Below are 12883 nucleotides of genomic sequence, written 5' to 3'. Positions count from 1 at the left end.
TTAATTACTCACCCTCGTGTTGTTCCAAACCCGTAAGACCTTTATTCATCTTCAGAACACAATTTTAGATATGTTTGATGAAATCTGAGGGCTCTCTGACCCTCCCATAGACAGCAAGGTAACTACCACCCTACAGAAACGAATGTGAAAAATGTGTGACGTAAGTAGCGTTTCAAATGTTATCACATTTAAGGCCTTTAAAGGGACAGTTCACCAAAAATGAAAATTCTGTCATTAATTACTCACCCTCGTGTTGTTCCAAACCCGTAAGACCTTTATTCATCTTCAGAACACAATTTTAGATATGTTTGATGAAATCTGAGGGCTCTCTGCCCCTCCCATAGACAGCAAGGTAACTACCACGTTCAAGGTCCAGAAAAGTACCAAGATGATCGACAAAGTAGTCCGTGTGACATCATTGTTTCAACTGTAAAGTGATGATGACGTCATTACGCCGGGTCAACGCCGCCATACGCTCACGTCATGATACTGTCGTGAACGCATGTCTACAAGTGACACAGTAGAGACGAAAATGTGGAATAAAGTCGTTATTTTTGTTTTCTTTGCACAAAAAAGTATTCTTGTAGCTTCGTAACTTTACAGTTGAACCACTGATGTCACACGGACTACTTTGTCGATCATCTTGGTACTTTTCTGGACCTTGAACGTGGTAGTTACCTTGCTGTCTATGGGAGGGTCAGAGAGCCCTCAGATTTCATCAAAAATATCTTGTATTGTGTTCTGAAGATGAACGAAGGTCTTACAGGTTTCGAACAACACGAGGGTGAGTAATTAATGACAGAATTTCATTTTTGGGTGAACTAAACCTTTAATGTTCATGAAGCCATTTCAGAGAGAAAATGGTGTTTCTGGCTAGACGATGCCATGCAGTAGACATTCACAGACACACAGTCTCTAAAAATACAGTTCTTAAGGTTCAAGGTGGAGAGATGAGAAGGCAGTAAGTACTGCAGATGATATTGAAATAATAGATATGTACACACACATTTCCAATATGCTTTCAAAGATTTCCAATTCTGAAATTCGTGATGGCTGTACTTACATATCTCATTACCCCTGGATGTAGTTTGTTGTATAATTGTGGTAAGAATGGGAAAAGAAAAGAGGAAGGTGAGACAGGTGTGTGAGAGAGACTGAGACAGAGATGGTAATGGTGATGGAGAAGGCCATGGTCTCAGTCAATCAGTGAGACTCAATTACTTAATAATGTCTCATTATTGAGCCCTGATTAACCCTCATCCATCTCCTGATATCACTGCAAGGACACGCAGAGGACGAGAGGCTTTCATTCCCTCTTCCTGCTTTTTAACCCTCACTTTTTGCCCACAATTACTCCTTCATTTCACTTTCTGGTTTCAGTCATCTCACTCCATCCATCAATCTTTTCCTGCATTCATTCATCTCACTTGTCAGTATGTCATTTTTTTGATCTAAGAAGGTCTGCCTGTTGGAAAGTGAAAATCACAAATAAGATCTCTTTAATATTTCAGGTGTTTCTTCAGTGCAAATTAAGAATTGAACAGCTTCTCAGAACTCAACAAGGTCTCAAAAAAAGAAGAATCACAATTTACAGATTTCAGTATGAACTTTTCTCATGAAATTCTTCAAAACCAACATACTAAATCCCAACATTTATCATATTTGTGTATATTTTATTATATCCCTTAAGAAAGTTTAGGTTAAAATGTTTAGCATTTTAGTTTAGAGAGTTATTTTAGTATCATTGCTATAGTTCCAATGTAGTTTTATAATTCTATATTTATAGTTTTGAATAATATTTTGAATTCATTTTTATTTTCTGTTTTCATTTTACATATAGGTCAAATTTTGGCAATTTTGTTGCATTTTTGTCATTTTTACTGTTTTTATTTCAGTTTTATTTTTAGTGCTTCAAGTTAAACTAAAATGAGAAATTATGTCTTGTCAACTAGTTGAAATAAAACAGTTTCATTTTTTATTTCAGTTAATGTTTGTTTCAAGTAACAAACATTTTTAATGGTTTTAGTTTAAATATTTTTTAAAGACAATAATGCTGCTTAGTAAGTTCTCCATTAAAGTCAAAACAAAACTCTAAAATTGACCCAATTTTCTTGCTCGATTCACACTTTTGGTCTCATTGTGCATGATTTATCAGATTTTTTTATTGAAAAATAAAGAAAAGTCTTCATACAGTATTTTTAAAAAATCTAAATAGCGTGCTCTTCCTCATCAAAGATGCATGCTTTTACCAAACTCACATTCAGGTGTGTAACATGTAACATGTTGCTCATGTTTTTTGTTCATCGCTGTTGTTGTAATTAGAGGTCGACCGATAGTGGATTTTGCCGATACCGATAGCTAGGTTGGACCACACTGGCCGATACCGATTAAATAACCGATAGTTTTAAAATTTATACTGAACAAATACTAAAATAGTGCTTTATTAACAAAATCAGTACTGAACCATACTAGTAGTAGTAGTAAAAAAAATAAAAATAATAGTAAATGTTGAAATTAACACACTCTAACAAGGAACAATACTTACACAGCTTTCATTAATCTTAATGCTACAAATGGACTCTTATTTTAAAGTGTTACCATTTAATTTCAACTGTCATGCTTAAAGATGCACATCTTTAAATATATACACAAAGGCTATAGCATTAAAATGATATACATATGGATATTGTATGTATACTCTCACACTTTAACTGCTTCTATTCTTGAACACTTGATGATTATCTTATCAAAATAAAAGTGCAGCGGTGAGTCTAGGAGAACTCACCGGTATCACACACACTCCGGACGTGTCGCGTTCAATTCGAGCAGCGGTCTAAAACAGTTTATTTAATCACCAAACGGACACAAGTTTACTTCAAGAATGAACAATTTGGCATGGATGAGTTTGAAGTTCGGTGTTTAAAAAACGGAACAAACGGAAAGAGAAAGTGTGACCTATATTATAGCTCTATAAATGAAGCACACAGACTTTATTCGTGCCACAGAAAGACAAACATTTTGCTGAAAATGCACAATACACAATTCATTACGTACATTAACAATGATTCGGGACTGATATAATGTAATTTAAAGGAAAACTATGTGAATGGCGCTCTGTGGTGCGGCAGGATTTTCTGTCGGCTGCATTTAAATCTGCGTCTGAAGTTTCCCGCTCTGTTCAGCGTGCAGTATCATGTGTCTAAACAAATAGCACGTGCTGTCAGTGATTTCAACCACTAGAGGCCGCTCTCATACTGTGTGATGACAGCAGACCCTTCTCAGCCGCTCCAGCAATGGACGCAACCCGGAAAACTATCGGCATGGATTTTTGTCAATAACCGATAGTTCCAGCAATCAACTATCGGTGCCGATTAATCGGCAAAACCGATACATCGGTCGACCTCTAGTTGTAATGTATTGGGAAGCCAGAATGCGTAGGCTATCCATTTACAAAAACATACATTAGCCGAACTCTGTCTGTTTTACGTAGTGTTATTTTTAACAAACCACATTAGAGATGCATTATCAGATTTAAGTTGAACTGCAGTGCAAGTGTGTGCCGAACCGTGGGTGGAGAATGGTACGGTTCGATTTTTAAACCATCAAACAAATCCATAATATAAATGCGTCACCTCTGAGCAGTAACATTTTCAGGCGGGTGTCATTTTGCGACCTTGTTTTCTTCTGAGTGTGAAAGTGCTTGAACTGGCCTGCTTGCGTTTGGATCTTGGAAACCAAGCATGAAAGTCAACACTTGACCACAATGACACTCTCTGCTTATCACCGTGCTCCCGAGGCAACATCGGTATCCATAGTGACACTGATATCTGCATCGCCAGTCAACGTCTGATCTAATAATCACTCTTGACAGATACATTTCTAATTAAATGCCATTGATTGGATCTCACCTCTCCACCTATCTCGTTTAACTTCCCTATCTGTCACTCACACAAACATACACATACACAAAGAGTGAAAGAAAGCCAAATAATGAAAGTTTCCACATAAACACAAAACCCCCTATGCTATCGTAATGAAGATCTAGAAGGGTAGGCACTCAATTACTTATACATCTTGTATCAAAAAATCTACCAAAGCATCTGATTGGCCTTCTGTGGGCCAGAAGTACAGTATAATTACATCAAAGACAGCAGGATGTGCACTGATAAGACAGATTTAAACACCAACACCTGCTGTATTGACTCTGAACTACTTCCTTAAAGTACAAAAGACGGAGTGACACCAAAGAGCGTCTGGCGATCCGTTTCAGTGAGATCCTGCTTAAATAATGAATCGTTTTTTTGACGTACCGAGCCAAAACCTTCTCTGACAGGTAAAAGAGCATTCTCACATCTCACGCTGGTAAAAACAGAGAAAAACTAGCTGTCGATCACTCAACCAGTGACATTTTAGATGCCCTTACGTTCCTCCAAAAATGTGAAATACACTCTGTGCATGAACACACACACACACACACACACAGTGGTTTGAGGCCATTTGAGATGAGCTCTACGGAAACTGAAATTGCTGTGGCCTGTGTCACTCAGTCGGTCTCTGCTGCCGAATATTAATGGGCATATGCTAACTACCATCCTTTCACGTAATAACACAAACATTTCGTAGCTTGGCTACGAAAAGGCAAGAAATGGTAAAGAGCATTTCAATTTAAAAAAATTATACAGATAATAAGATGGTACACTTTTCTGTTTCACCTTTTTTCAGTGGCTGTTTTTATCAGATAAGCACACTGTATGAGAATGTGAAAATAGAGCAACAGGATGAAGTTATGAGGAACATATGCTGTGCATTGGATGGACCACTTCTCTTAAACTTCACTTTCTGCTCCATAAATTCCCAATTCAAAGCTTATGAGCTTTTAATGTCTTTCACGCCAGCTGATTCCACTGCATCTCACAGTTTTCACTCTCGTTCTCTTTTCTGCGTATTTGTTAGCTCATTCTTCTGTTCATTCAGCTTTCTTTTTCTATCAGCCATTCACCATGCATGTGCATTTAAATGTAATTATTTTTGACATAAAAGTGGTTCTTAAACTTTTGTTTTGAAGTGCCAAATTACATTCATGTTCAGGTTACACTTTGTTTTAAGGTGTCCCTGTTACAGTGTAATTACACATTTAAGTACCGAGTAATATTAATCAACTACATGTACTTACTATATGGCTAAGGTTAGGATTAGGGTTTGGCTTAGGGTTACTTGCATGTAATTATGCCTAATTTATTGTTATTATAATAGTAAGTACATGTAACATGTTTAACAAGGACTCCTTAAAATCAAGTGTTACCTAAGTTCACAATTTAATTTTAGGGGTCTGCTAGAATACATTTAAATGATTAAAACAACAACAACAACACATTATTATTATACTGTACATTTCTGCAGCCTTTGTACATTGATCTGCCGATGGCTGTATCCAAAATCACCCACTTCCCCACTATATAGTAGGTGAAGTTTGCAGATGACCTACTCTTTCTGGAGAGATTGTGAAGTGTGCATTCAATGGGCACTTCACTTTCCCATGAGGCCACAACAGAGGAATGGCAGTGAAACAACGCAACTGGTTGCACCTCTGGTAGGTCACATGACAATGACTATGTTTACATCAGTAATCTAATTATTTACCTTATTCAAAATATTCTTATTCTAAAAAACTCTGCCCTGGTACGAGTTGTGTCAAGCTATTCAGTAGTCTGTTTGTTTGATAAAAAAAGATTAAAAGTAGTTGCAATAAATGCGTTAAGAATCTGTACAACTGCAGCATCGGAGGACTGTTATTCTGCTGCTTGAAAACTGCGGAAGAACTGATGATGGCACGGTTTGATCATCGGCTGACCAATCAGCAGAAAGGGGCGTTTAATTCTCACCCAGTTGTAAAAATCGAATATTCAAGCTGTTTATTCATTTTTCTACCCCTGAACGAAAAACTAAAATTTAAGCTGAATTCTCATTTTTCGGGAAAAAAACGGAAAAGGAGCCATTTTTTTCTTCCATTTTTCTACTTTCAATATTAAATCAAAAAACGAAATTAACGAATGATACACGGATTCATCTGCTTTCACTTTATGGAAAAGAGCAGCACGAACATTCTTCACAACATCTCAGTTTCACAAAAGAGAAACTTTGGATTGAAATGACCTGCATGATGACAGAATTTTCTTTTTCGAGTGAGCCATTTCTTTAAATGTTACTTTCATTGGTGCAACATAACGTAGTAAGATTGAGGCAGTCCAATTACATACTATTTTTGACTTATATTAACGTCTAAATGTAATGATTTTATTCATGAAGCACATTTTGTGGGTTACAAGACAAAAATGCTTTACCTTGTACTTTATTCTAATCTAGACAGATAAGTGGAGCTCTATTCACACACCAGAACAGAGCATGAGAGAGAGAGAGAGAGAGAGTTGCAGCTTATCATAACCAATACATATACATGTTTAATTTCAGTTTGTCTCTCTGTATCTTTCCTGCTGTGAATTGCTCTACATGAATCAGTGAGGCTAAACAGGAGCCATTCTTGTTCTCCAAACCCATGAAATCGAGCTGTGAGTGTGTGTGTGTGTGTGTGTGTGTATGATTCTGTATTGAAAGAAGGATTAAACCAAGATGATTTTTACTGACACTGTGTGCAAATGCAGCCAGACTCCGGATACCATATGCTGTGTGTGCGTCGCGAATCCTGCCACTGGAAAAACTGGGGTTTTTACCCAAAAATATGTCCTTTATTATTTTAAATCGGCATGTAGGCGAAATAAGCAATGCATGCCGATGATAAAAAAAGAGAAATATTTTGTCTCTCTCTTCCAGGTGTTTGCTAAGTAGTTGAAAAATGATATTGTGAACATTGTGAGGCATTGGCTTTAACTGAGTCTGGCTTATGGGATGAACATACAAATCTATTTTCTCATACGTCGCAACAGGCTTACACGCTCAATCCTATTATAACTGGAAAGAGTGAATTAACTATTCTGACATGCTGACATCACTGCATCCCATTTATTTACTGTTTTGAGTACCATAAAACCTAACCAAGATCTTCCCTCTTAAACATAAACTTTGTCTGACTGATGTGTGAGGTATCCAGTTTGTTTAGTTTTATGCTGTTGATTTGTGTATTATATTATACTACAGGGCTGTTGAATGCTTCTATTTGATTGGCTGACGAACGTTCTAAGGTCTGCAATTATTTTCAGGGAAATGCACTAAAGTAGTTTCAGGCAAGTCTTGAGCGCATTACATGTCTATATCGATTTCAGGTATTTCAAGGTCCTTACAGCCTAAAACAGCAGAAGAAGCAAAACCCACAATGACACCGACCAAGATAATAAATATATGAAAAAATGACAAATTATTTCCATGTTTTTTTTTTATGATGTACGGAAAACATATACTCTCTTTCTCACGCGCACACATACAGTACCGGACACACTCGCACACACAGAAAAATACATGCACACAGAAACATGCTGTCTGAGACTGAAACTGCTTGTCCCCTGTAGTTCACTGCTGCCCTTTTATGGCACAACTGACCTGGAATCAGGTGGCTCTTTGGCTATTAGGGGGCACAGAAAAGCCAGCAGGCCAGAGAACAGATGTAAGGACCTCACAGAGGGGTGAGCACCCCTGTTTCGTGATTGGACGCAGTGGAGCATGAAGACATGCTCTGAGCAGGACATTAAAGAGAGGAGGAGGACAAACCTAGAGCTCCATTTATCACTTTATCAAATTAAATATCCTTATAGATTTTAGTCTGAACAGGCTGATAGCTCTCAGTCTTTTTCAATGCTATAATTTAATTTCATATACTTTATTTAACAGTTTTCTCTAATAATTTAGAGACTAAACTAATTAAGACAGAAATTGGGAGCTCAGTTGCCAGAGTTCCTGGTGCTGTCAAAATATAAGTTATTTGCTTCCAACACATTGGCCAAACAGAAATATTACTGACTAATACAGATGATAAAAAAAGCCAAAAAATCAGCCTTGGTATTTCTTTCAAACATTTATTTTAAAACCATATGACTGATTTTTTTATGTGACAAAACAAAAAGAGTAAAATGATAAAGAATATTCTAGCCATTTTTTATGTAATTATTTATTATTATAATTTTTTTTGTATAATGTAAGTGGGAGGTGATGAGTGCAGCAAAAAAAAAAGAAGACAAAATAACACTATAAATGTATCATTAAACCGCCCATTTGATTTACATATCTTCAGATGATAGATTTATATGAGGATTTTATTTTATTTTTTTAATCAAGTTTCACTGTTGCTTTCAAACTTCATTTGCTTATGCAGCCATTCAAATATTGTGGCTTTAGATCCATCATGTCTGACACAACAAATTCATTAACTAGCTTTGATTAATAAATGCTTTAGACATTCATTGTTAGTTCATGTCAATGTAGGTAACATAAGTTAACAAATGGAACTTCATTCTAAAGCATTACAATGTTGTTTATCTACTACTCCTTTCCTCCTCATTTTACCGGACCATCACAATAGTGAGACTACATCCAGCAGGTGTTTCTGCGTTTGTATGAATACTATAGTTTGGAGTGATGACAGCAGAGAAAAGCACATGTTCTCCTGGAATACACTGTATGTTATCCATCTCGCAATACTTCCAACACAAAGAAATGTAATAATCTTTACCTTTATAAACTTACAGTAACAATTGGACCCCAAAATTAGATTTTCTCCTTTTCCTTCTTCTTTTCCCATTTCTGTTTGACCTTTATTTTGCTCTCAATTATATCCAGATTTTTCACTATGCTGCACTTCCCTTTGTTCAATCTCTCATTCATTCACTGAGCATCATCTGAACTCAACACTCTCATCCACACACACACACACACACACACACACACACACACAGACACACACAGGTTTGTTTTTGTGAAAAGTGGGGACATCCCATTGGTGTAATGGTTTTTATACTGTACAGACCGCATATTCTATTGCCCTACACCAACCCTACCCCTAAACCTACCCCTCACAGGAGACTTTGTGCTATTTCAGATTTTCAATACACTCCATTCTGACTTTTTCCCCAATAAAAAAATGTCTGAACCCAGAGGGGGAAAACTGCAATGCTGGAAGGCCTGTGATGCTCAGGAGACTGCAATAATTAATTTCTGAGTTACACTTCATTTTAGCAACTTAGATATATAGTATATTTACATACTGGTAAAAAATGTATAGCCTGAATGCCCTGTAAGTCGCTTTGGATAAAAGTGTCTGCTAAATGAATAAATTATTAATTATTATTAATTATTAGATAGTTGTCCTAAAAATACAGATTATATAACAGCTCACCTACAATAGCAATACAGAGCATTTATAGATAGCATAACACCTCTCATTGTTTCTCATTTCATTCAGAAATACATTACATAAACAGCATTGTACATTGACTAACACGTTGCTGTCTGAGAAACAACTGAGATATTGAGAGATCTCAGATGTGGTTTTTAATTCATGAGACTCGAGTTTATCTCATCGCAACATGCATTATATATATCTTATATATCTATATCTATCTATATCTATCTATCTATCTATCTATCTATATATATATATATATATATCTATATATATATATATATATATATATTAGTGCAGAACATAATGTGGATGTGAATGTAATATTTCTTCCTCCTGATATCAATATAAGCAGGTTTGAGAGAAAGCATATATGAGGAATTAGTATTTGCTCCATTGCCAGATGAGTCAGTTAGGTCAGTATAAGGCTAATCCTGTTAGCCCTGGAGTTAGCATTAGCGCTCAGACCTGTTCTTGAATATTACAGCAGAAAGGGACAAAGCTGAATTTTCAGCATCATTACTCCAGTCTTCAGTGTCACATGATCCTTCAGAAATCATTCTAATATGCTGATTTGCTGCTCGACACATTTATTATTATTATTAATGTTGAACACGGTTGTACTGCTTAATATTTTTGTGGAAACAATGATACACTTTTTCAGGATACATTTAAGAAAATGTAAAATTTAATTTCAAATGGAAAAAAACTGTATTTATTTGAAATAGAAATATTTTTGGCGCTTTTGCTTCATTTAAAGCATTGTTAATAAAAGTATTAATGTCTTTAAAAAACAAATCTCACAAAAATCACATTCACACAGGTTTACTTCTCTAAATACTTTTTGGGACCAAAGTACAATGGCAATGGCAATTTGAAAAACAATTTGTGTGAGTGTGCAAAGAAATACAGGGCATGGCTGGTCAAAGAGCTGCAGTCCTTCTCAAAACAATGCAAAGCTTCTGTTCTGAAAACCATTATGTACCAAACACACATACAGTAATTGTATCATCACGTCATGTGAAGGGCTTACAAATCTGAAGTCAATAACTTCACTCCAGGAATCCCGGCTGAGTGAATCCAGTATTCCAGAGCAATGCCAACACAATATTCCAATCACTATATATATACATATATATATATATATATATATATATATATATGACCGACTCACACACACACACACACACACATTTGCATTCTCACACAAGATTCTCTTTTGACAAACCACCCCATAAAAATATCTCAATACAACACAAAGGCTGTAAATAAACTCTCTCACACACACACACACACACACACACACACACACACACACACACACACACACACACACACACACACACACACACACACACACACACACACACACCTAACAGCAGGTAATGAGCAGAACCAGACTGTCACTTACGTCAAACCGAACTCTCGCTCTCTTCAGCTCACTGGGACGAACGACTGGATTTTTCTCCAAGTCCTCCAGGATCATTTGCTTTCGTCTTCTCCTCCTCTTTCCTCCTTCTTCACTTTGTCATTGTTTTTAAGAGCCGGTTGTGCTCTTACTGCAGTGTGTTTGTGTTTATGTGCAGCATATAGTGTGTTAACTACATCTCACGGCGGTACTGTTGACATAATTAATGTCTTTCTTAATTGTTATGCATGCAAAGCATCCGTTTTTCTTGTCGTTGCGGCACGATACGGTTATGTGTGTGTGTGTAATGCAGATCTAATCCCTTAGAGGAGGTAAGAGAGCGGCTGCTTAGCAGCCAGGACCCTATAGGGAATAAAAGACAAATGTTTCAGCTCAACACACACACACACACACACACACACAGTGCAAATGATGCTGACATACACTTCAACTTAACACCATCCTATTATGCAATAAACATCAACTACATATTTAACCTCATCCTAAACACTCATCTTCCACACTGAAAAGAGCACTTACACTCACATATACTTGTATAAGTGGATTAGAGTGTCAATGTAGGACACAGTTTGAAGCTCTTAGCTACAAATGTCCTTGACACTGCCATCATTATGAGCAGGCAAAACAAGCCCAAGACTTCATAAGCCATCAATACGCAGGACAGCTCGCACACGCACGTCTTGACCCACTTAAACTGACTCAGTGATGATTTCTGGTTTGTAAAAGTCATAGGATCCCTGACTGTGATTCGCAGAGGGGGTGAAAACCCGAAGTGATATCAATAGCGAGCAAAGTGGAGCTTAAGCAAGTCAAAGATTAGAGCGTGAGGTCATGTGATCACGTGCCAGCCGTTCATTTGTGACAGACTCCATGTTCCATCTGGCACCCTGAGTACATGTGCACGCACACAGGTACGTCTGCTCTCGGCCTGGGATCTGATCAATAGCTTCCTCTCAGTTAGAATGAATTGTAAAATATACAACGAGACAAACAAACCACCTGTTGTTCTCATTTTCTTTCACTCCCTCAGCTATCCATTCTATTTCACTTTAGAAGTAGTTTGTCTGAATGCCAAGCAGTAACACAATTCTCACTTTCACCCTGTAAAACCTGACGTATTAATGCAAAAAGTACTATTTTTTTAAAATTAGACAATTACATGTTTTATTAGACCATTAAAAAAATATTTTAAAAAGTTAATGTGCTTTATGTTTTGTATTATATTTGATACATTAGGCTTTTACGGATCATATGGTATGACATAGGGAGAATATGGAAGCACCTCAAATTTATTTAAAGGCCCAACTTGAGCAAAAATATGCAATTTGGTGTTGCTGGTATTCATATGGACAAAAAGTAAGATGAAATTCTGATAGCTAATGTAAATCAATGAGATCTTAATAACAATAGGCTATAACTAAATATCACTTGATGCACAAGTTTGAAATGTAAAGGACATAAGATTTGATCATGTTGATCATTTCGAGGCTGTGCTGATATAAAGTAGGCTTTAAAGTTAACAAACACAACAAATACCTTATTTACTTTCTTGAAAGTGCAGCTAAAAATAAATGTTCTGTCATCATTTACTCGCCATAATTGTAGATGGAGCACAAAATGAGATAATTCAATGAATATTATTCATTGTGACTAATGATTATACTGTCACACAAGCATATACTCTGGAACGACTTGAGGTTGAGAATATAATTTTTTTGAGTGAAATATACCTTTAAATTTGATCTATTTCTTGCACAAAGCTATAGTAAGACTGCAGAAGACTTAATATAAGTCATATGGAATACTTTTATTAACCATCTTATTTTTAGCATAACAGCTGATGCGGCCATTTGTAGCTTTAATGGCTTCCGGTGTCATTCACTTACAGTTATTTTACATGACAAAAACAGTCCATTATACGGCTTGATATTTCAAACTAGTATTTGTATTCATATTATTTTAATTAATTATCGTAATCATAAAGACACTGTTTTGTGGCACAAATAATTTGACCATTCACTGCATTTTGTTATTATGTAGTTATTTGCAGAGCCGTCCTTAGTGCGGTCGCCACGACCCCCCCCCCCCCCCCAAACCTTTTCGCGCCG

The 12883-nt window shown here is 36.4% G+C and overlaps 1 protein-coding gene across 2 annotated transcripts in view; it reads right to left on the bottom strand.

The window, feature by feature from the left end:
• The window catches only part of sphkap (SPHK1 interactor, AKAP domain containing), a 114324-nt gene extending 103213 nt beyond the window's left edge, over positions 1-11111 (bottom strand). For both annotated transcript variants that reach the window (XM_016261728.1, XM_016261745.1), the window contains exon 1: positions 10758-11111. The gene's annotated coding sequence lies outside the window, so the exon portion shown is untranslated. The remainder of the gene's footprint in view (positions 1-10757) is intronic.
• Between the last annotated feature and the right edge of the window lie 1772 nt (positions 11112-12883).

The sequence above is a fragment of the Sinocyclocheilus grahami genome, unplaced genomic scaffold (genome assembly GCF_001515645.1).
Source record: "Sinocyclocheilus grahami isolate Dianchi unplaced genomic scaffold, SAMN03320097.WGS_v1.1 scaffold31.1, whole genome shotgun sequence".
Lineage (NCBI taxonomy): Eukaryota > Metazoa > Chordata > Actinopteri > Cypriniformes > Cyprinidae > Sinocyclocheilus > Sinocyclocheilus grahami.
Note: the sequence above shows the minus strand (reverse complement) of the source record. Positions and strands in the feature narration are given on the sequence as shown.